Genomic DNA, 22,971 nt, shown 5'->3' with positions numbered 1-22,971 from the left:
AAAGAGCCTAAATGAAGGTTTCAGTTAAGCGCAAGGAGGAATTTAGAGGTAGAAAGGTTGATTTTGTTTGATTGAGGTCACCGTAAAAGATCTCCGTTAATAGCGCCTGTTAGCAATCCTGAATCAAATGAGCCAGATGCATTTGTTTGACTAAAGAAATGTTTAGCCAAAAATTTAAATTCGGTCTGATGTGTTGTTCTAACCACATCACACCTGGTTTGACAGCATCAAACCACAAAAAGGGGCAGTCATGGCACAATGGTTAGAGAGTCAGACTGGTAACCCAAAGGTTGTGGGTTCGATTCTCAATATTGTCAGGAAATGACTGAATTGACCTTGAGCAAGGTGCCTAACACCCACAATCACTCCCCGGGTGCCACAGCAAAAGCAGCTGCCAACTGCTCCGGGTGTGTGTGTGCACTGTTTGCTGTGTGTGTGTTCACTACTCAATGGGCCAGATTTACTAACAGCTTGAGCCAGCGGAAACCTTCTTTTGGCATTAAAAAACTACTGTTGGGATTTACTATAGAAACACAGTGCAAAATTAGTGCTGAAAAGGCGTGGACTCAGTTGTTTTGCGGCTGACCTTATTTCATATGCATTTGTAGGAGTTTCCCTTTCAGACACAAAATTTATGGGAGGAGAGTATTTAAATAAATAACACAACGCGATTTACTAATTTTTGCGCTCGTCAATTACTGTTATTTTCGCCATTATCTAATGCCCCAAAAAAGCATGTCCTAACCCACTTTGCGACATTGCTGCAATTGTTGCTGCTTGGAAACACCGCAGAGAACAGAGAGTGCATGGTAGAAAGGAGAAAATATTTTCCACTCGTATTAATTTCTTTGGAATTCCAGTGGAAGACGTTATCTGAACATATCGTTAGCCAAGCCATTTTGGCCTATATGTATATATGTATATATATATATATATATATATATATATATATATATATATATATATATATATATATATATATATATATATATATATATATATATATATGCCAACATGGCTTGGCAAAGGATATTATACATGTGTACATGTTTGTCAGATTGCATGTTAAGTTGTGTCTGTGTCGACCCACACACGATGAGAGCATCAGGCATCAGCTCTGCTTATTTGTGACCCAACCCTAATTTGCACTGCTCTTGGTAGATTGCGTTGGTCATTATGATTTGACTGCGTCTGTGTTCTTTAATTTGCACGTCAGCAGTAGATCACGTGCAAAATTTGCCCCATTTAGTAAATCTGGCCCAATGTGTGAGCACTAACTTGGGCGGGTTAAATTCAAATTTAAGACGTTAAAGAAGTTAAAGACAAAGTATCTGAGTATGGGTTAATATACTTGGCCTTCACAGGTCACTTTCACTTTCACTTTTTTTTCATAAGCAGTATGTGACACACCAGTTTGAATGTGGGATGGGTGTACAAACATTAATCATTATTTCCAAAAAAAGTAATTTTAATAAAAAGTAAAAATATTTTTTTTCACGATCAAATTTATTATTATTTATTCACAAATTATGAATTATTATGAATTATTACATTTTTAAACATTATTAATTAATAAATCATTTACATTTTGGGGAGTCACAGCACATCACATACAACCTGAGCCTTGCGATGCCCAAAAAAAAAAAAAAAAAGTTTTTTTTTTTTTTTTTTGATGAACCCCAAGGTCATGTGGTAATTTAATTGCCATCTGAATCCACAGATCTGAGTTTACAAAAAGAGATCAGTCTTTTTGTAAATCCTAACTTTTAAAATGGGCCTCTATTATGGTATGCAATACATTTTTAAAATGTTTATTATATAGAATCATGACAACACAATAGTTTTAGCATGTTACTGAATATGGCAATGTTAATTTTCTCGGTCTTGGAGGACTAGATCTGTTACTCTGCTGCTGTTGATTATTGCTGCTGTTGCTAGAGCAAGTTTGGACTTGCTACTGCTAATACATATGCAGACACTCTGCTGTGAGCATGTATATTATGCTGCTGCTACATAAAGAGACATGCATTAAATCCCGTTGCAGATCTAGGCAGGTGGAGCTGGGGAGGTGGAGGGGTTCAGAGGAACTCTGATAACGCGCTGCAGGACTAGCTTACAACAAACAAAGAACCAGACTGTTTAAATGTTGAGCAAGCAATCTCATTGGCTGCAAGATCAGCAGAGGCCAATCAGCTTGTGCCATATGGTAACAATGTGGTTGCTTGCGGATTGCATGTAAAGGACCAATCAGCCTGTATTCAGCCAATATTTTCCTATTATTAAATAAAAAATATGAATTTATTAATTGTCCAAGCAATAACAGACACTTTGTTTACCGCTGACAATCATGTGACTGACCATGTGAACAGTGCGTTCCTAGATTTGTATATCACAGAACTTGCTCCTCCAGTTTTTGAAATATTAGTAATCAGTAAAGTAATTTTGTTGAAATATTTTTTAAAGAAATAATATGGATTATGCCAGACTTTTTAATAATTCAAGTATTTCACTCTTTTAATTAGTTTTTTTTTTTCTTATGTTAGAACAGTTTAACTAAAATTTGCAACTTTATAAATAAAATTTAAAAAAATTGGAATAAAAAACATGCTAATCATAGAAGAGATGTATTCAAGTCATTATGTGTTAATTGCAGTTTTTATGGATTTTTGTACAAAATAATATTAACATTTAGAAAAAAAAGAAAGAAAAAGAGTCACATCATTGACCTGAATAACAAATTGATATTGTTATTCACACAAAACTACGATATGTTTTCAGATGACCTGGAATACAGAGTATGAGTCGTGAAATACTTTTATGATTGTTTTATGATATTTTTAATACATTTCAAAACAAAAATGTTGTTGAAAATCACTTCTTGGCAGCAAGAAGAGTCTTCTCTTTTTGGAAAGACATGGAGTGTCAATGTGTCAATCCCACTTCATAACATGTACAAACACTTGAGCGCAGACTAAACATCAGTTTTCACCAGAATTTTGGGGTAATATAACAAAGTCTGTTTGCAAAAAGGATGAATAAACCAACAAATAAGTTATCAGCGCAGTAGTAGACTTTTGTTGAGTCTTTTTACACTTGTTTTCCATTTGCTTGGGTTCCACTATAGCTGCAGATGAAAAGAGCCATTGAATTGAATTTCCTCAGAGTCTGCAGGTCATGTTGCAAGTCCTTGGGACCACCTACAGATTTGCTAAACCTGCCAGTATATGACATTTATACTTTGAAACTTTGTTTATTTGCTCTCTCTACGGGTCTAGAAACCTCGGGAGTCGGGTTGCAAGGGGCTGGAATGCCTTCATAGAGAACAAAACAGACGTGAAAGAGACTCTAATACTAATACAGAGATGGGAAAGATGTTGACATTCTTCATTCACATGCACAAAAGCATCAAAAATGTACGCTCTAGTGCAGTATTTTGACGATCTTTAGAAAAATATGTTGTTGAAAAGGTAATTGCTTGAAAAGTTTTCTGATTCAGGTTGAATGTAATGTTTTTGTTTGTTATCTACAAGTACTTGTTAATGGACCTTTTATTACCATTGTGGAAAGAACCATGATTTCCAGAAATGTGAAGTTTGATAGTTGAATGAACAATACAACACTCCAGTGTTGGAAAATATTTCACTAAATGTAGCAACATTACAGTTCACAATCGCTTTGGCTCATTTTTGAAACAGCTTTTATAGCAAAAATTAAGTTAAAATCTGCTGTTCATTAGTATTTTGACTCTGTTATTATGCTCTAGTTTTATTAGTTGTATTTAATGTTTATTTAAAATTAGTTTACATCAATTTAAAGACAAATTTTCGTGGTTGAACTACTTTTAAAGGTGGCATCGAATTGAAAATTGAATTTATCTCGGCATAGTTGAATAACAAGAGTTCAGTACATGGAAAAGACATAAGTCTGTATAATTCATAAACACAACTTCATTCTTTATAAATCTCTCCAACAGTGTGTAATGTTAGCTTTAGCCACGGAGCACCATCAAACTCATTCAGAATCAATGTAAACATCCAAATAAATACTATACTTACGCGATTAAACATGCTGCATGACGAATACTTTGTAAAGATCCATTTTGAAGGTTATATTAGCTGTGTGAATTTTGTTTATGCAATGATAGAGTCGATAGCTCTTGGGGGGGCGGAGAGTGTGAGATTTAAAGGGGCCACAGCCTGAATCGGTGCATATTTAATGATGCCCCAAAATAGGCAGTTAAAAAATTATTTAAAAAAAAAAATCTATGGGGTATTTTGAGCTGAAACTTCACAGACACATTCAGGGGACACCTTACACTTATTTTACATCTTGTAAAAAAATGTTTGATGGCACCTTTAAGATGACAAAGTCTTAACAACACCTCAAAACAACTGTGAGACATCCAAAGATGTTCTTTTACTTATGCGATGCTTGTATACAGTTTCAAAAAAGCTTTTCTAACACTCTGTCATTTACTAATTTAATGTAATTGCCAAAATAATCTCATATGAATCTCATTTCAGTGTGCTTAAACAGCCTTCGCTGCCCACATTTAGTATAAAATAAGAGTGCAGTAAGCAGGCAGCCATTTTGAAAACATTTCGGATCCAGTCAAATGGTGTAATCGCATACTTCCCTACAATATAGTGGGTGAAAAACAGTATGTAACAAAAGAAGTATGTCCAAATTCACAGTGCTCATAAAAGAGTAGACAAAATGTAAGTGGATGACCTACTTCTTCTGCTGAGATTCTGAAGTGTGCATACGATGGACACTTTACTATCCCATGAGGCCATGGGAGGGGATTTGTGAATGGCAGTGAAATGACCCAACTGTCCATGGTAGGTCACATGATAATGACAGCATGACAAACATTCATACTACACACACTCATACTATATAGAACATACTTTTTAGGGGTTGTGAAGTAATTACTTATTCAAAATAAGTACCTACTCAAGAGAGTATGTGATTTTGGATGCAGCTGCTGTTAATTTTCTGGGCTTTTGTTACATCACAGCCATGAATCATGATTTGGTGATTTGTTGCAGGGAGAGGGACATTCTAATTCAGAGCATTTGATTGGACAACAATCTGTGAAGTGCAGGATGAGTCATCAGTATTTTTACTGTTTTAATTGACAATAAACAACATCAAGAAAACAAATTGACAATACATTTCAAATGTATATGTATTTGAGAACGCATATAGATGAGCCCAAATCTAACACACACTGAATAAAACTTACCGTTTTCCCATTTTAAAGATGATTCTCGATGAAAATAAGTTCTCTTTGCTGAGTGCACAGGCAGAAACCGTTTTTGCCATTTTTCACAGCAGCTCATATCGTAATAAACATGCAGACATTCCTATTAAGATACGACTATGTGTGAGTCGTGCTGTGAATTTCAAGTCCGTTGCCATCTTAAAGTGTGTGCCTTTTATTTCACGAAGGGCTGCTACAATCCTATTATCCGTTTATAACCTCCGCTTTCTGCCATGTCAGGATCAGGCTTTGATAGCAGCAAAAAGCATTTTCCATGACAGATGTACATTAATGGGTGTTCCCGGTGCCAATAACATTCTCTTTAGGCCAGCTGGATTTGAAGAGGGAAATGGGTCTATTAATTAGACAAATTATAGTTCAGTCACATGAGGCTTTATATCGGTGGTTCAATGCAATGACGGCATGTTGGGAAGCAGGAAAAACCTAATGAGAGGTCATGACCTTGAATGCTCTGGAAGCAAACACAGCCTGCTCAGCATACAGTTTATGATAATAGTTCAACTGTATGTGTGAGCATTTTCAATGTGGTGTCTGTAGAGCTGCTTTTCCACCATCAGGCCAAGAACCACTCCATTCCATGCATGCTTTCCCAGGTGTTGCTATGTATGTGTTTTCTGATGATGTGTACAATATCAACACATTGACAGCTTCTAAAATGTACACTTTTATAAAGCTGGATACAAAAATATGAGATTTTAAACTTAGACATTCACTATACACTACACTTTGGGGTCGGTAAGTTTAAAAACGCATTAATTTTGTCATCATTTACTTACCCTCATGTTGTTCCAAACCTGAGTTTCTTTCTTCTGTTGAACACAAAAGAAGATTTTTTTGAAGAATGTTTGTAGTCAAACAGTTGACGGTAGCCATTGACTTCCATAGTATTTATTTTAAGTCAATGGCTACAATCAACTGTTTGATTACCAACATTCTTCAAAATATCTTATTTTGTGTTAAACATAAGAGAGAAATCTCAGAATTCTGACTTTTTCACTCGTCAGAATGGTAAGTTTCTCAGAATTCTGAATTTATATCACAATTCTGACTTTATATCCAGTGTTGGGTGTAAGGCATTACTAAGTAACGCGTTACTGTAATTAAATTACATATCCACTGAAAAAGTAAAGTAAGGGATTACTGTTCATTTTTAGGTTATTTGATTACAGTTACTTATAATGTACTTGTGTTACATACTGTAAATTAGTTCAACAGTTCTGTTTAAATCAATATTGAATTTAAAGGCTCATTTTCCAACTCCCCTATAGTTAAACAGTTGAGTTTTACCGTTTTTGAATCCATTCAGCCGATCTCTGGGTCTGGCGGTACCACTTTTAGCATAGCTTAGCATAGTTCATTGAATCTGATTAGACCGTTAGCGTCTCGCTCAAAAATGACCAAAGAGTTTCAATATTTTTCCTATTTAAAATTTCCGTAGTTACATCGTGTACTAAGGCCGATGGAAAATGAAAAGTTGCAATTTTCTAGGCCGATATGGCTAGGAACTATACTCTCATTCAGGCGTAATAATCAAGGAACTTTGCTGCTGTACCATGGGTGCAGCAGGCACAATGATATTACGCAGTGCCTCTCACAAGTGTCTCCATGGTTGCAAGGCTTGCTCCCTGTGCAAGCAGGGGGTCACAGTCGCTGCGTAACATCATTGCGTAATATCATCACTCAATTCTGACTTTATAACACACAATTCTGACTTTATAACTTGCAATTGCGCCTTTATATAACACACTTCTGATTTTATAACACACAAATGCCACTTTATATCACGCAATTCTGACTTTATAACTCACAATTCTTACATGAAATCACGCAATTCTGGCTTTATAACTCACAATTCTGGCTTTATAACTCACAATTCTGACTTGAAATCATGCAATTCTGACTTTATAAGTCAAAGTCAAGTCAAATTTATTTATATAGCGCTTTTACAATTGGTAATTGTTTCAAAGCAGCTTTACATATTAGAAGCACAGAAAAAAAGGGAAGTGGTTAAAACTGTACAAACAAGCGTGGTAATATGTAACATATACAAGATGGTGCTACATTAAGCCAATGTCGGCTGACTTCCAGGGGTGGAAAAAACCCCCTAGGAGAAAAACCCAGCGTGCTAGCAATGCAATTCTGACTTTATAACACAATTCTGACATGAAATCATGCAATTCTGGCTTTATAACTCACAATTCTGACTTGAAATCATGCAATTCTGACTTTATAACTCACAATTGCAACTTTATATTGTACAATTCTGACTTTAAATCACGCAATTCTGACTTTATAACTCACAATTCTGACATGAAATCATGCAATTCTGGCTTTATAACTCACAATTCTGACTTGAAATCACGCAATTCTGGCTTTATAACTCACAATTCTGACTTGAAATCACGCAATTCTGGCTTTATAACTCACAATTCTGACTTTAAATCATGCAATTCTGGCTTTATAACTCACAATTTTGACTTGAAATCATGCAATTCTGACTTTATAACTCACAATTCTGACTTGAAATCATGCAATTCTGGCTTTATAACTCACAATTCTGACTTGAAATCACGCAATTCTGGCTTTATAACTCACAATTCTGACTTGAAATCACGCAATTCTGACTTTATAACTCACAATTCTGACTTGAAATCACGCAATTCTGGCTTTATAACTCACAATTCTGACTTTAAATCATGCAATTCTGGCTTTATAACTCACAATTCTGACTTGAAATCACGCAATTCTGGCTTTATAACTCACAATTCTGACTTTAAATCATGCAATTCTGGCTTTATAACTCACAATTTTGACTTGAAATCATGCAATTCTGACTTTATAACTCACAATTCTGACTTGAAATCACACAATTCTGACGTTAAATCATGCAATTCTGACTTTAACACACAATTCTGACTTTATATCATGCAATTGCAACTTTATATCATGCAATTCTGACTTTATGACTTTAGCGAGTTTAGATCACATAATTCTTAAAGAAAAAGGCAGAATGTAAACTAGCAATTGCGAGGAAAGAAAGGCAGAATTGTGAGATAAAAAGTCGCAATTACCTATATTTTATTTTTTATTCAGTGGCGGTAACAAGCTTCCATAGATTTTGTGAACAAATGAGTATAAAACAAATGGGATTTACATTCAATATCTGTAGATAATTTGTTATGAGAAAAAAAAGTCTTATAATAAATGACTAGAGCAAAAACATTACAGCAGAGTAAAGATACTGGGTTCTCATGATCTTTGGCTAAAATTTTCTAGATGGTTGGTGTAGTTTATCAGTGTCAGTCACACTCCTGCCATCTCTGAATTGTGATTACAGGGTTGTCAAAATGGAGTCAAGCCCTTTGAGACGGTCTAAAAAGGTAATTGGAGGGGAAATGCTAATGACACATTTACCAGACTAAAGCAACACCTTAACCCACTTCTCAAATGACCTCCCACACAACACTGAATCACTGTGAAGCACTGCATATGGCAATGAAACATTACTGGATTAGACAGGACGCCATGTTATCCACATTTAGGAATTTCATGAACAGATTCTCATAGACCAAAAAAATAATTAAATAAATAAATAAATAAACCAGTGCATTCAACTGGCTTAACTTATCAAGGTCTTAACTGAAAGTTATGCTTCTTTGAAATGCTAAAACTTGCTAGTTGTAGTATCTTTCATTGTGGCAATGAGAAAAACAAAATTACTTACAATAAGTGGGTTAAAAATACTTTAATTTCAGCTAATTGCATTTAAAGGTGCAGTAAGCAATTTCTGAGAATTGTTGTTGATATTTGAAATCCCCCAAACAAACACGCCCCTACCCAAAAGGATCACACCCCTATATGTATAGCTCCCCCCAAATTCACAAACATGCTATGCAACACAAGCACCTCCCCCATAATGAGTGTATATGCCCCTTACTGCTGATTGGCTACAAGTTTGCCGTGGCCGAACGGTCCAATCCACTTTCATTGGGGTTTCTCAGAAATCGCTTACTGCATATTTAAAGGTAAACTATGTAACATTGACAGCTAGTGGTTGAAATGGGTACTGCAGTCCAAATATATAATTAAAATATTGGAGAGAGTCATTTTCCCACCCCCTCCTCCGACTCGGCACTTATGCTGGTTGCCAGATTGAGGAGATGCAAAAAGAACGAGTGCAATTGACAATGAAAAGCGACGAGCATTAAAATGTAAGTTGATCGGTTTACATTTGCAATGTTTTTATTGCCAAGGCATGTTAGGTCAGGTAGAATCTGTGATTTCTGACCTAGTTCATTTGCTGGCTTCTATGGTTACAGTATGCTGCGTTTTCTGGCAACTGGCAACCCGGGGTGTTGAAATACTACTGGGTAAATTGGCAGTGGGCGGGATCACAGAGACCAAAAAAAAAAAAATCCAGACATTCTGACACAGAACACACATTTAAAAGTAGAATAACTGGCTGTAGAATTGTTTCTTGGAGAAACAAGCATGTAAACTATATTTTATGTAAGTAAAAGGTATTTTATGCTTTAGTACAGTGAAAAAAAAATTACATACAGCACCTTTAATGTAAATTTAAACTATAATACATTTTTATTTAATTGCAACTAACATGCAATAAAGTTTCCAAAAACATTACAATCAGTTCACACTAAAGTATATAGTATGTGTACTTCTTTTTCACAAAGGCAATTACTTGTGAATACAGTACAATTATTGTATTTCATGTTCTGTAATATGTTCTTTCTTTTTCATTGAGCATGACATTGTTTGCAATTTAACAACCTGAATCGTTATTTTCTGATGAAAAGCTGAATAGATCTTATGAGGAATGCTGTTACATTATCTGCATGCACACCTCTATTCAAAGGTCACAATTCAACACCTGTTGCTTGAGTGTTGGTTGCACGACTGGGAATTATGTTTGCACACGCCTCAGCAATCCTTCCAAAGCTATTATCCTGAGGAGCCAAGCACATGTGGAAAGGAAGCAGCCAGAGATGGAGAAAAACCTGCTATTCCTGAGATCAATAATGGTATCTATGTAATAACATGCTAGCTGGAAAGGATGAAGATTATTAGTGTAGGTCAGGCTCAAATATACCCACAAGTCATTATGTTTAGTCGCAAGGCTCCATCTGATTCAATTTGTAATTGTTTACTCTGGAGGGAAGATTACATTCACAGGGCCCAACATTACTGTGATTTTCTAGTTTTTTTTTTTTTTTTTTTTAAATTAAACTGACCAAACACAATGAATAGCTCAAAGTTAGGAGTGGAAACAGTGCTGAAATGTAATTAAAGGAAAGGAAATGGATTTTTGAGCGTCTGTTATGAGAAACGCAATCTTGCACACTACATTTATGGATTTGGCACTTAACAGTATGATAGCATCTACATTTGGATTTAAAGAGGCTGTTATGACAGCAGGGGCCACCGAGGCCTGCAAGTAACTGCACCATTGACTTTGAGTCATGTATCACAAATAATGTATTTCAATGCCAATGACCGAACAGCTGAGGAGAAGTGGCTACTGTAGCTCTCACACAGAGTTTTGAACCAAAATACACAGATTTTTTTTTCTTTTTTTTTCTTTTTTTTTCTCTAAAAATGTTTTTTGTGTGTGTGTGTGTGTGTGTGTGTGTGTTTCAAACGTAGTTTAAAACTATCTTTGCATAAAGAAGTTTTGTGTAAAAAAAAAAAAAAAAAAAGATCAGAAATAAACAATCTAAAAAATGCTGGGTTAAAAACAACCAAAGTTGGGTTGAAAATGGACAAACCCAGCGATTGGGTTGTTTTAATCCAGCGTTTGGGTTAAATGTTTGCCCAACCTGCTTGGTAGTTTTATTTAAACCAACTATTGTTTAAAAATTGCTAACCCCAGATAGTTGGGAAATTAAAAACCAGATGCAATTAGAGACAACAATAATAGACAAAAGGTGAATGTTTATTAATAAGCTTTAATATTTTATTAATATAAATTTAATAGTTTAATAGTTTATTAATATACATTTATTAATAAGCAATTTAATAAATGTTTATTGTTTATTAATTATTCATTGAACATTAATAAATGTTCATTTCCAACATTGGGTTAATTTTAAATAAACAATACAGTAATTTTTAACCAATAGTTGAGTTAAATAAAACTACCCAGCAAGTTGGGCAAACATTTAACCCAACCGCTGGGTTAAAACAACCCAATTGCTGGGTTTGTCCATTTTCAACCCAACTTGGGTTGTTCTTAACCCAGCATTTTTTAGAGTGTAGTCATTAATAAAAAAAATGAGTTTTGCTAAATGGAAATAGGACAAATGGTGTAAAAAGTTTACATATTGCATTTAAATGAACATGCATTTTGATTGGTAACAACAGTCGTCATTTCATGAAGACAGACGTAACATGACTGTCATTTTTTTTTTATGCCAGCTAGAGGGCGTATGACTTTAAAACGTAAATATAGGTCGTAATAAGTTGCTTGGAAAACAACCTATAGGGTAGTTTTTTTTGGAGGACAGTCTGGTCTGTCTGTTTATCCGTCTGTCTGTCTGTCTGTCTATCCATCTGTCTGTCCATCTGTCTGTCTATCTGTGTGTCTGCCCATTTTTCTTGTTACATTCCATGTTAAATAAACATTTTCTTGAAAATATTGGTGTAAATCTTTAATAAGGAATGCAGGGAGTATGATAAAAAATAGATAATCGTTAATTATAATTAAATAGTCAACTTTTTTTTTTTTTAAAGTTGGTTATATTTTTTTAATTTTGCATTTAATAAAATATATTATGTGGATTAAAAATCAGTGGGCCTTCACAGCAGCTGTTCTGTAGAGCTCAGGTAATTCAGCAACTGCTCTCACCTTCATTTGTCTTAATTCAATACAACCCTGGGTGCCATTCTGTAGCACACTTGTTTTTAATCATGGGTGCTGGCCAGAATTTGCATACTATCTTGTTCTTGTCATTATTGTGCCAGCATAGGTCATTTTGTTAAGTTATCCACTTTCCTCTGAGGAAGATTAAAACTCCAAAGTTTAGTTCCTTGTATTTATCACATGGGAACATTGCCACAGAAAGTTCTGATACCATTTAAAAATATTAAAAAAAAATAACCATTCATTCTCCTTTAAAAATTTCTGTGAAGGATCAAAAGGTGATGTTTTTAGAGATGATTTTAAAATACTCCTATTTTATTATGCAGAGGTATAGTCATTTCAAAGTCAGCATGAAATGGAAATTCAAATCTATTTTATAAATGCATGTTTTAGATGTTATTGTGAACCGAATCATCCGTGTATATGTTTGACCTTTTTTGACCTTGTAATTTTAAGGGGTCCTATTATGTTTTCTTATTTGTACTTTTTCAACTTTCTTTAGTGTGTAATTTTGCTGTTTGAGCATGAAAAAGGTCTGGAGTTATAAAGCACAAATTCACTCCAAGGGGGTTTATTTTCTATATCAGTGTGCACCTCCTCTATGGTAGTCTTGAGCTTTCTTCCAGGAATGAACACATCACAATATTCCTAATTGTAATAATACCCTGGATTCACATACAAGGGTCAAGGCCTGGTTAAGCTGCGTTAGTAGTGTGTTGTCGCCATGTCCAAGAAACAGTTTTTTTCCACCTCAAATCTAAACCCAATTTTTAGGCCTTCCTAAGGCGGGTGAACTTAGGATTCAGTAGATAAAATGTATTTTAACACTATTCCTCAGCCGTACAACCACAACCTACCTTTTTTCTAACGACTGCTTTCTGAATCATGCAGGTCAGATGTTATAAATGACACAGTGTAATGTAAGAGATGTATACTGTACATAAACAATTACCACTGTGAAACGTCCTGCACAAGCCGTGATTGTGAAAGTGGTCCGGGTTGTTCTTCTTAACTATCCTTATCAGACTTATGCTTGAACTGATACGTAAAAGCTGATGTCATAGTTAGCCTAGTTACAGTAGTGTTTACAGTGCATCAGGAAGCCTCCACAGTGGATGTTATGGTAAGGGGCGTTACATTTCCGCTAAAACGCTCAAGCGGTAGACCAATCACAGCAGACTGGGGCCGGCTGACCAATCAGAGCATGCTCCGCTTTCCAGAAGGTAGGTTTTAAATAAAATTAAAAAAAAAACAGGGCGCTCAGACAGAGGGTGGAAACAGGTGCTGCAACAATGTAAATTAAAAGAAAAATGAGTTTTTTTAACATTAAATGATGTAAACGTATTCAAGTACATGCCATCACAAAATTATGAACTTTAAATGAGCATAATAGGAGCTCTCTAATCAAAATGTCACAACTAAATCTTCTAGTGAAGACGACAGACTTTTCTCTGGTGACGCATACTAGAATTCTCCAATTAAGACATAAGTGATTAAATACCAAATGACAATTAAATACAAATAATTATATTAAAAACACAAAGTAATAACAAAAATGCTTTCTAATGAAGGGTTACATTTTGGATATCTCATAAAAATGCAAATAGTGTTTCAAAACTGCCCGTTTAACAAAGAACGACAAAGACACAATCAAACAGTAATGCTGTTCCGTGAAGCAGAACATTTCTGACTTCTCTAACTAATGTACGTAGACTTTCATCTGCGCTGGCGAGTGCTAATGTCTGCAGAGATCCAAATCTGATGATGATTAGTCATGCTCGCATTTCCATTCAAGACCCATTTTCACACACTGGGCTCTGCATTAAAATGAAACAAGAGTGTACCCCTCACATTATGCAGTCGCAAAGAACAAGAGTTATTCCTGACACACAGCTTCTGTTTTTGAAAGGGAACCAAATTAGCATTCAGCCTCTAGATAAAATATCATTCTGGGACTCAGCCATCTTCATAATACTATAATTAGTATTTCATATGCATTATCATCTTCTCTTGATGAGATAACTGCATTTATTAAGAAATCTGCCTTGCCCACCACTGGTAGCCAGTGATTCCAGTTATAGGATATTACTTTCATAATGGAATTTGGAATTATGGGAATCCTTTGTAAGGAAGGCCAGCTAGGAAGAGTTGTGTGTGTAAACCTCACCACTTTGGCCTCAAAAGAGTTCTTTAGCGACTGACACTAGAGATTGTGCTCTTTAACGTCTTTGTTAGTATACCTTGCCTCCTATGCCGGTTCGAATCCCACTTGGAGTGGTGTAAGTAGATCCTGAGGGGTCACATTGGTGCCATGACCTGGGTGGGAGCGAGGTTTAGAGGGGTGAGTGTAACGGAGGCCAGCTAGTAAGAGATGTGTGTGTAAACCTCACTACCTTTGCCTCAAGCGGTGCATTAGCGACTGACACTAGAGATTGTGGTCTTTAGTATCCTTGTTAGCATTCTCGGCCTCCTATGCTGGTTCGAATCCCACTTGGAGTGCTGTAAGTAGATCCAGAGGGGTTACCTTGGTGCCGTGACCCAGGTGTGAGTAAGGTTTAGAGGGGTGAGTGTAACAGAGGCCAGCTAGTAAGAGCTGTGTGTGTAAACCTCACTACTTTGGCCTCAAAAGGGTTCTTTAGTGACTGACGCTAGAGATTGCGATCTTCAGCGTCCTTGTTAGCGTGCCCATCTCCTATGTCAGTTCAAATCCCACTTGGAGTGGTATGAGTAGATCCAGAGGGGTTACATTGGTGCCATGACCCGGATGGGAATGAGGTTTAGAAGGTGAGTGTAACGGAGGCCAGCTAGTAAGAGATGTGTGTGTAAACCTCACTACCTTTGCCTCAAGAGGTGCATTAGCGACTGACACTAGAGATTGTGGTCTTTAGCATCCTTGTTAGCATTCTCGGCCTCCTATGCTGGTTCGAATCCCACTTGGAGTGGTGTAAGTAGATCCAGAGGGGTTACCTTGGTGCCGTGACCCAGGTGTGAGTAAGGTTTAGAGGGGTGAGTGTAACAGAGGCCAGCTAGTAAGAGCTGTGTGTGTAAACCTCACTACTTTGGCCTCAAAAGGGTTCTTTAGTGACTGACGCTAGAGATTGCGATCTTCAGCGTCCTTGTTAGCGTGCCCATCTCCTATGTCAGTTCAAATCCTACTTGGAGTGGTATGAGTAGATCCAGAGGGGTTACATTGGTGCCATGACCCAGATGGGAATGAGGTTTAGAGGGGTGAGTGTAATGGAGGCCAGCTAGTAAGAGATGTGTGTGTAAACCTCACTACCTTTGCCTCAAGCGGTGCATTAGCGACTGACACTAGAGATTGTGGTCTTTAGCATCCTTGTTAGCATTCTCGGCCTCCTATGCTGGTTCGAATCCCACTTGGAGTGGTGTAAGTAGATCCAGAGGGGTTACCTTGGTGCCGTGACCCAGGTGTGAGTAAGGTTTAGAGGGGTGAGTGTAACAGAGGCCAGCTAGTAAGAGCTGTGTGTGTAAACCTCACTACTTTGGCCTCAAAAGGGTTCTTTAGCGACTGACACTAGAGATTGTGGTCTTTAGCATCCTTGTTAGCATTCTCGGCCTACTATGCTGGTTCGAATCCCACTTGGAGTGGTGTAAGTAGATCCAGAGGGGTTACCTTGGTGCCGTGACCCAGGTGTGAGCAAGGTTTAGAGGGGTGAGTGTAACAGAGGTCAGCTAGTAAGAGCTGTATGTGTAAACCTCACTACCTTTGCCTCAAGCGGTGCATTAGCGACTGACACTAGAGATTGTGGTCTTTAGCATCCTTGTTAGCATTCTCGGCCTCCTATGCTGGTTCGAATCCCACTTGGAGTGGTGTAAGTAGATCAACAAAAACGTCCCTAAAACTGAGCTATGAAATATATTACGTAACTAAACCCATCAGTTTTTTGTATTGATTTCATTAGGTTTTGCATAAATTCATACGATTTGATTCATACAGAAATATAATAATTTTAAGAAAAAAAGCATGAAGGTCCACTCCATGAAATGTAACACTCAGTGGGCAAGTGGGATGTAAAAGATCATGCGAAAACATACAAAAGAGTTACAAATTGACATACAATTGAGTGTATTGTAAGTTAACATTTTCACAAACTCAACAATATCCTCAAAAAACCTTTGAGTATGACTGAAGGTTTAGACAAAAACTGTTAGAAGAGTAAAATATTTTTTTATGCTTTAAATAAATCAAAAAATAAATCAACATAGGCTTGTTGGAAATACATGCCTCTATCTATTTTTACAAAACTCCAAAGGAAATCTACCTTTTACCTCATGTTTGCTTTTGTTAACACTATCGGTTAGGTTTAGGGTTTGGTTTAGTCTATAACGTTATTTTCAGATGTGATAGATCATTAACCTTTAAGTGCCACTGAACATTTAATTTCCAAATTCACACAATACATACAACAACCAAAGTCAAAAAATGTTGCCAGATACACGTTCATCTGTTTAGGGTAAAACTAAACATGATATTAGCACAACTTACTGGACATTTTACTTTGAAAGTGTCACGAAACGCTCAAGAAGCAACATAATATTATTCTGCAGAAATGTCGCCACAGACATGTTTTCCCATTGAGCCGGGGATGAAAGAAATACTATAGTTTGTGACAATATGAAATGTGTGTGTGCGCGCGCGTGTGTGTGAGAGTGTGTGTATTTTGGTAAGTTGAAAGCACAAAGTTCATCCCCCTTTAAAGATCTTCTATAACCTTGCAGTCCTCCAGAGAATGAAAGGAAAATGTGCCCTTTCTGCAATGGGGAAATTGCTTGTGAAAAGCCAATGACAGGATTCTAACCTTGGCCATATTCGAGGTCCCCTCGACCAGCCAGTCCTCTGTCGGAACTGATAGAATCAACAGCATTGTGTGGGGGTTTGATTGACAGGTCATGAGGAGACATCTGTCTGGGGTGAAGTGGAGTCCCAGGATGTGACACACACACAGCCATTGGTATAAACAGCAGCCTTTGAGATGCATGTAACGCCTACAGGCCTGGCAAAAAGAGTGCTGTGAAAAACAGATAAACAATCTGAACTGATAATAAACAATATGCATCCATTCTGCATTATGAATAGTCTCCGATTTGAGATCGGGTCTTAGATTTTCAGAAAGTGTGAAATGCATGTGGCTGCACACTTATTAAAATGTGAATAGTAGAATAGCGAATAGTAGTTTTTCCAGTCACTGTAAAGGCCAAGTTTACTCATGTCTGAAAATGAGAGCAGAAATTATGTCAGGTGTCTTTGAGGATTTCATCACAGATTAAATGTATTTAGTACCACTGAACTCACAACAATAATTAGTACAGTTGGAACTGCAGTACTTATTCAAAATACAAAAATGAGCATTTTATTTGCAAATTCTAAATGTCATATTACCTTATATAAATGAACATTTGACTAGGGTTGTTGTAATTAACTAAAACTAAAACTAAAACTATATATATATATATATATATATATATATATATATATATATATATATATATATATATATATATATATATATATATATATAATTGGTTACTTGAAATAAATTAAATGATAACTGACATACAGTACTGTAAAATATTAAGCATTTATTTTAACAGCTATTTGCCAATGCAAAATTTCACTTTATATTATCTTGATCTACCTAAATAACTAAAACTGAAATAAAAATGACAAAAACAACAAAATAACTAAAAACATAAAATGAAAATCGAAAATATAAAAATAAAAATTATTTCAAAATATTTGTAAAAATTATAATGGTACCCAGTTTTGACCCAGTTGAATGATTGTGCTGTGAACATCATCATTAAAAATACCTCCCCAATAGATTTTGATTTACATTTATTCATTTGGCAGACGCTTTTATCAGTGCTTTACATTGCATTATACTATACATTTGTATCTGAGGATGTGCAATCCCTAGGATTGAACCCATGACCTTGGCATTGTAAGTGCAATGCTCTAACCACTGAGCTACAGGAAAGAATTTACACAAATAAGACATTGAATTATCAAAAATTACACAACTACAGTATATTTATAGTACTATATTACTTTCACAGGGATCTTACAGCAGTAGTTCTACGGTTATGTACAAATAGTCATTTAATTGAAACAAACTGCAAAACGGTGTACTAAAAAGAGAAACATTTTTCCTTTACTTTTTTTTTGAGTACAGACAACCAAACATTTACCGTTCACACTGATCTGTGAAAATGACTACTAATGCTGTATTCCGCTGCCAGGCCAGTAGTTGGCGATGTCACTTTGTAAAGAAACACTACACGCCTATAGACTGAACACGTAATACACATACACATGAAATCTCTGTTTTCACAAATTCACATTTTTGTAGTTTACACAGAGATGATAACGGTATCATTTTTAAAAACTTGCGCTTTGAAACCTTTGAATTGAAGTAGCAAATGGGATGCAGAATTGCAATTTGAATTTGAATGTAAAGAAGTAGAAAGTAAATTATTTACACCATTTGCAAAAGAAAACTAGGAATGTTAACTTGCTTGAAAGTTTTGTTTAAAGTAGCTAACTTTAAAATCTAATTCTAACTTATGAATTTAAAGGGAGACGTTTCTTTTGTTATGAATTGAAGATTAAGATTTTAATTTTTTTGAACTCTTTCCCTCCCATTGACGGAATTGTCCGGGTAACTGTTATATGGCAGGGGGCGCTATTATGCATCTTCTGAAAGAGTAGAGAATCTCTGGATCAAAACACGTGCAAAAAAGGAGCAGAAACAAGTAATAAAAGCATTGCTTATGCGTGTTGTGGTCTTTTTTTTTTTCCTCTTTTTTTTTATGAAACTTAACCATATCCAAGTATTGATAAAAAAGAATGCATGAAGCTAGGATAAAATGTTTTGTTTGTTTGATTGTTTGTTTAAAGGCAGAGGCTCTGCTTTTTTTCTTTAAAATATTTTGCATGTTCACATATTCATACAACAAAATATTCTGGGGACCATGACATTTTTTTTGAAAATTAACTGGAAACTTAAAAAAAAAAAAAAAATGGTTTTGAAAGAGCACTTGTTTTTGCAGCACTTGTCTGGCTATCACCAGACCAAGCTCAAGACCAAGCTCAATTTTAAAATTGAACATTGGTTCTGGGGAGTCTCTATGTATTTTCTACTGCACAAGAGGAGTGATCAACGAGCATTATTCACGCAATTGGATAGTCCTTCAACCAATCAGATCAACGATCCGGGTGACGTACTTTGCAAAGCGACGCGAAAACTCCAGACAGGGTTAGTTTGTATTGGTTTGTAGCATTGATCAGCGGTTTGCAGAAGCAGCAATGGCATCGAGCGATTTTTGCAGGTTGTGCAAAAAAAAAAAAACATGAAAGTGAGTGATATTTACACCCACTCGAGCGATTTGTTTGCTAAACTAAAGAAGTCATTCAGCATCATTGAGAGGTTAAAAGGAATTGGATTGACGGTCGTGCTTGCCGTCGCTTCTCTATCGTCATCGTGTTATACCCGTCAATAGCGAGCAAGGTGGATAAGCCAGTCTGTGATTGGTTCCCGCAAAAGTGTAACAGGAGCAGTAGAAATGAATGTACGGGTTTCCAGACTGAGTTGCCGGGCGAAATCAAATCGCCGGCAGATCAGGCTGGGTTTACCCAGTCTAGTGCAGCACTGCATATTAGTATATCTCAGTATCTTTCAAAGAAGCAATATTGTTCATTGAATTTAATGTTTTTAGATTGTTTCTATATTTTAGGGGCTGCTGGTGTAGGACTCTTTTGTTCTGTTGTAGTCAGTTGTTATGAAGAATGCATAGCACAGCACAAATGTCCACAATACATTCCTGCAGCACATATTTACATCAGTTTATCAGTATACCAAAATAATACATCAAACACTAGCATCTTGCTGTGTATTTGGCCAGAAGGCCACTGTGTTCAAACAGTCTCCCCAGGAGAATAGCTTATTCTGAAAGTGCCACCCACAGGAGGTTTGGGATCAACTCGAGCTCCCAGTCTAATTTGACGTGCGCATTTGCACGAGATGCTTGCCTCGTCACTCACTTGAGAGTGTCACAACCCCTCCAGATGTACATACTCTCCGCCGACTCCTCATTGAGTATGCTTAATTCATTACCGGCCCCTACGATTCCCACGCTTTCTCTGGAGATTCGTTCGTGGCTGACTGTATAATTCACATATGTGTTGATTGCCGTCTGTTTGTGGCAGGATGCTGTCTGTTAAAAGGGTCAGTGTGATTACTCTTGTCAAAGGAGGTTAGTAGCTGTCAAACTAGCTTCTAGGCCAACTGTTTGGGGTTCTGTGCACGGCTCCTGGGGCCCGTAGAATGCCCTTGCCTGAGTCTCTCGACTCAACCGTATGTCAGCTTCTGTGGTTGATTGACTATTTATGAGTGCGAGAACTACTTTTGTGGCTTGATTGAAAACAGTCATTTTAGAGTACTGGCCATGTATACACTTGTAGAATGACAGTAATACTAGTAATTTCGTTGGCTGTAATTAACAGCTTTCAGGTAATCTGACAGAAATGACAAAACTGAGACTAGGAAAGGGAATAGTGACAACCATGTCTGAAGTGAATCAAAAGTCATTCTTTAGAAACTATAGACAAAGTGATGAAAGGTTATATCTGAGTAAATCCACAATATGCAAACTAGATTTTCTGTGTGATCTGATAAACAGATCTCTTAAACAATGAATATTAACTAAAAGTACAGTATGTAATATCGACAGCTAGCCATAGGTCGAGCATGTGTAACACTTGCTACAGACTGTGTGATTTCGGCAATCGTATAAGATCATATAAAATCACACTGTACGACATGGATCTAATAAACTTGGGTACAACATTTATGTAGACTGTACGATGATGACACCTATCGAATCGTAGGCTACAATGCAAGTAGGTAAGTAGTTTTAAGTTTTAGCGCAATTGCGTTGATTAATAACGCCATTTCATGTCGCATTTTTATTGGCTAGTCAGTAGACACTGTGAGATGATCATGCCAAATTTCTGACACTGTCAGAAAATGATCGCAGACCAACTTTGGACTCAAGACTGTGACAATGGCCATCTTTGAACCTCTTGTTTTTAATATCACAATCTCAAGTAACATCAATTTGTATTGTACTGTATAAAAAGTTACATAGCGTACCTTTAAAAAAGCGTGCTTCTCTTCATTCAAAGTCTTCCCCTTTTCATGAAACCTAATTGAATCTTCATACCTGTGGATTCAGCTGCAAACTTTGCTTTGTGCTTCAAACGTATGATACTGCTTCAAAACAGGATTTTGTGATCTCAAACAATCCACAAATTCTCTCTCTGTGGATGATTTACAAAAAGCACCTCTGTGGCAGATTGCAGCATAAGCCTGTGTTCAGATGTAGGCACTGCCTCAACCAGTAATGACATTTACAACTAAACCTGTAGAATATGACTATATTATAAATATATATATATATATATCGTCGCTGCCCGATGAAAATCACGTATGTCCAAAACGGTTACTTTTCAGGAAGTGAAAAAAACACCGTTTTTCAAAAGCAGTTGAATGTACCGTTGTCATACTTGGTATGGCATCTTTACATGTAACCATATTCTTGCCAGTGTAATGATATAATCCACATTTGACCAAAATTGAATTTAAATGGACATTCGTGTATATTTTACAATAACGGTGGTCGATACGCGTTCTTCCGATCATTAATTAGAATGGCCAAGTCGCGTTTCATATTGACACATGAATACGCTCAGTTTATTAAATAGCCTACATCTTAGTTTATTAAATACACTTATGTGGTGAGCAGGGCGGGCGAGAGCCGTGAGGGAACGACGCGAGGCCGGTGGCGCGAGTGATAATGAGCATTACCTGGGAGGCGCACCGGCATTGAGTCCCTCACGGAGGAGCTCCGGGAGAATAAAAGGAGGAGCGACTACAGTGAAGGATGAGAGAGGACCAGGCCTGGACTTTATTTTATGTTTTATTATGTTTGTGTGGCCGGCAGACGTCCGCGAGGGTCTGCCGGCATTACTTTCGTTTTGTTCTTTGTTTATTTTTCAATTAAAGTTTTGTTTGAATGTTCGCCGGTTCCCGCCTCATTCTTCCTGTATACAAACTACGAAACAGCTTAGTTTATTTAATATTAATTATAAATTTAAATAAATTATAATAATTAAATAAATTATTAATTATAAATATAAATGTCTCTTGCAAACTATGAAGGGACAATGAATCAATACACTGACATGGTAATGCTAGACAGATACTTTGTTTGCACAGTCCTACCGTAATTTTGTCACTACTAGACGTACGTCTGGCGTCAGGGGGGAAACGTTTACCTCGATAAAGGAAAGTCATTGTCTCACCAGGCTATGTTTATTTGGCAATGTAACCTCACAGTGTTATTGGGCTATCCAGTGCTGAGCTTCGATGAAAACTTCAGGAGACCGGCGAGATGCTTCCACAGGGCGGGAGATACGCAGCGTGATTGACAGCTTTGACACCAAATGGATATACGCGTAAATCAGATGACATGATTTCACAACTTTTCATTGGCCATTTAGATATGTGAAGCATACTGTATACGGAAATGAACCTGGACATTCAATCCGTCGAAAAAAAAAAATAAAAAAAAAATTATATATATATATATATATATATATATATATATATATATATATATATATTACACAGAACAAAATTATACACAACACTGAGCTGAACTCAAAGATCTAAGACTTTTTCTATGTACACAAAAGGCCTATTTCTCTAAAACATTGTTCACAAAT

The sequence above is a fragment of the Chanodichthys erythropterus genome, chromosome 17 (assembly GCF_024489055.1).
Source record: "Chanodichthys erythropterus isolate Z2021 chromosome 17, ASM2448905v1, whole genome shotgun sequence".
NCBI lineage: Eukaryota > Metazoa > Chordata > Actinopteri > Cypriniformes > Xenocyprididae > Chanodichthys > Chanodichthys erythropterus.
Note: the sequence above shows the minus strand (reverse complement) of the source record.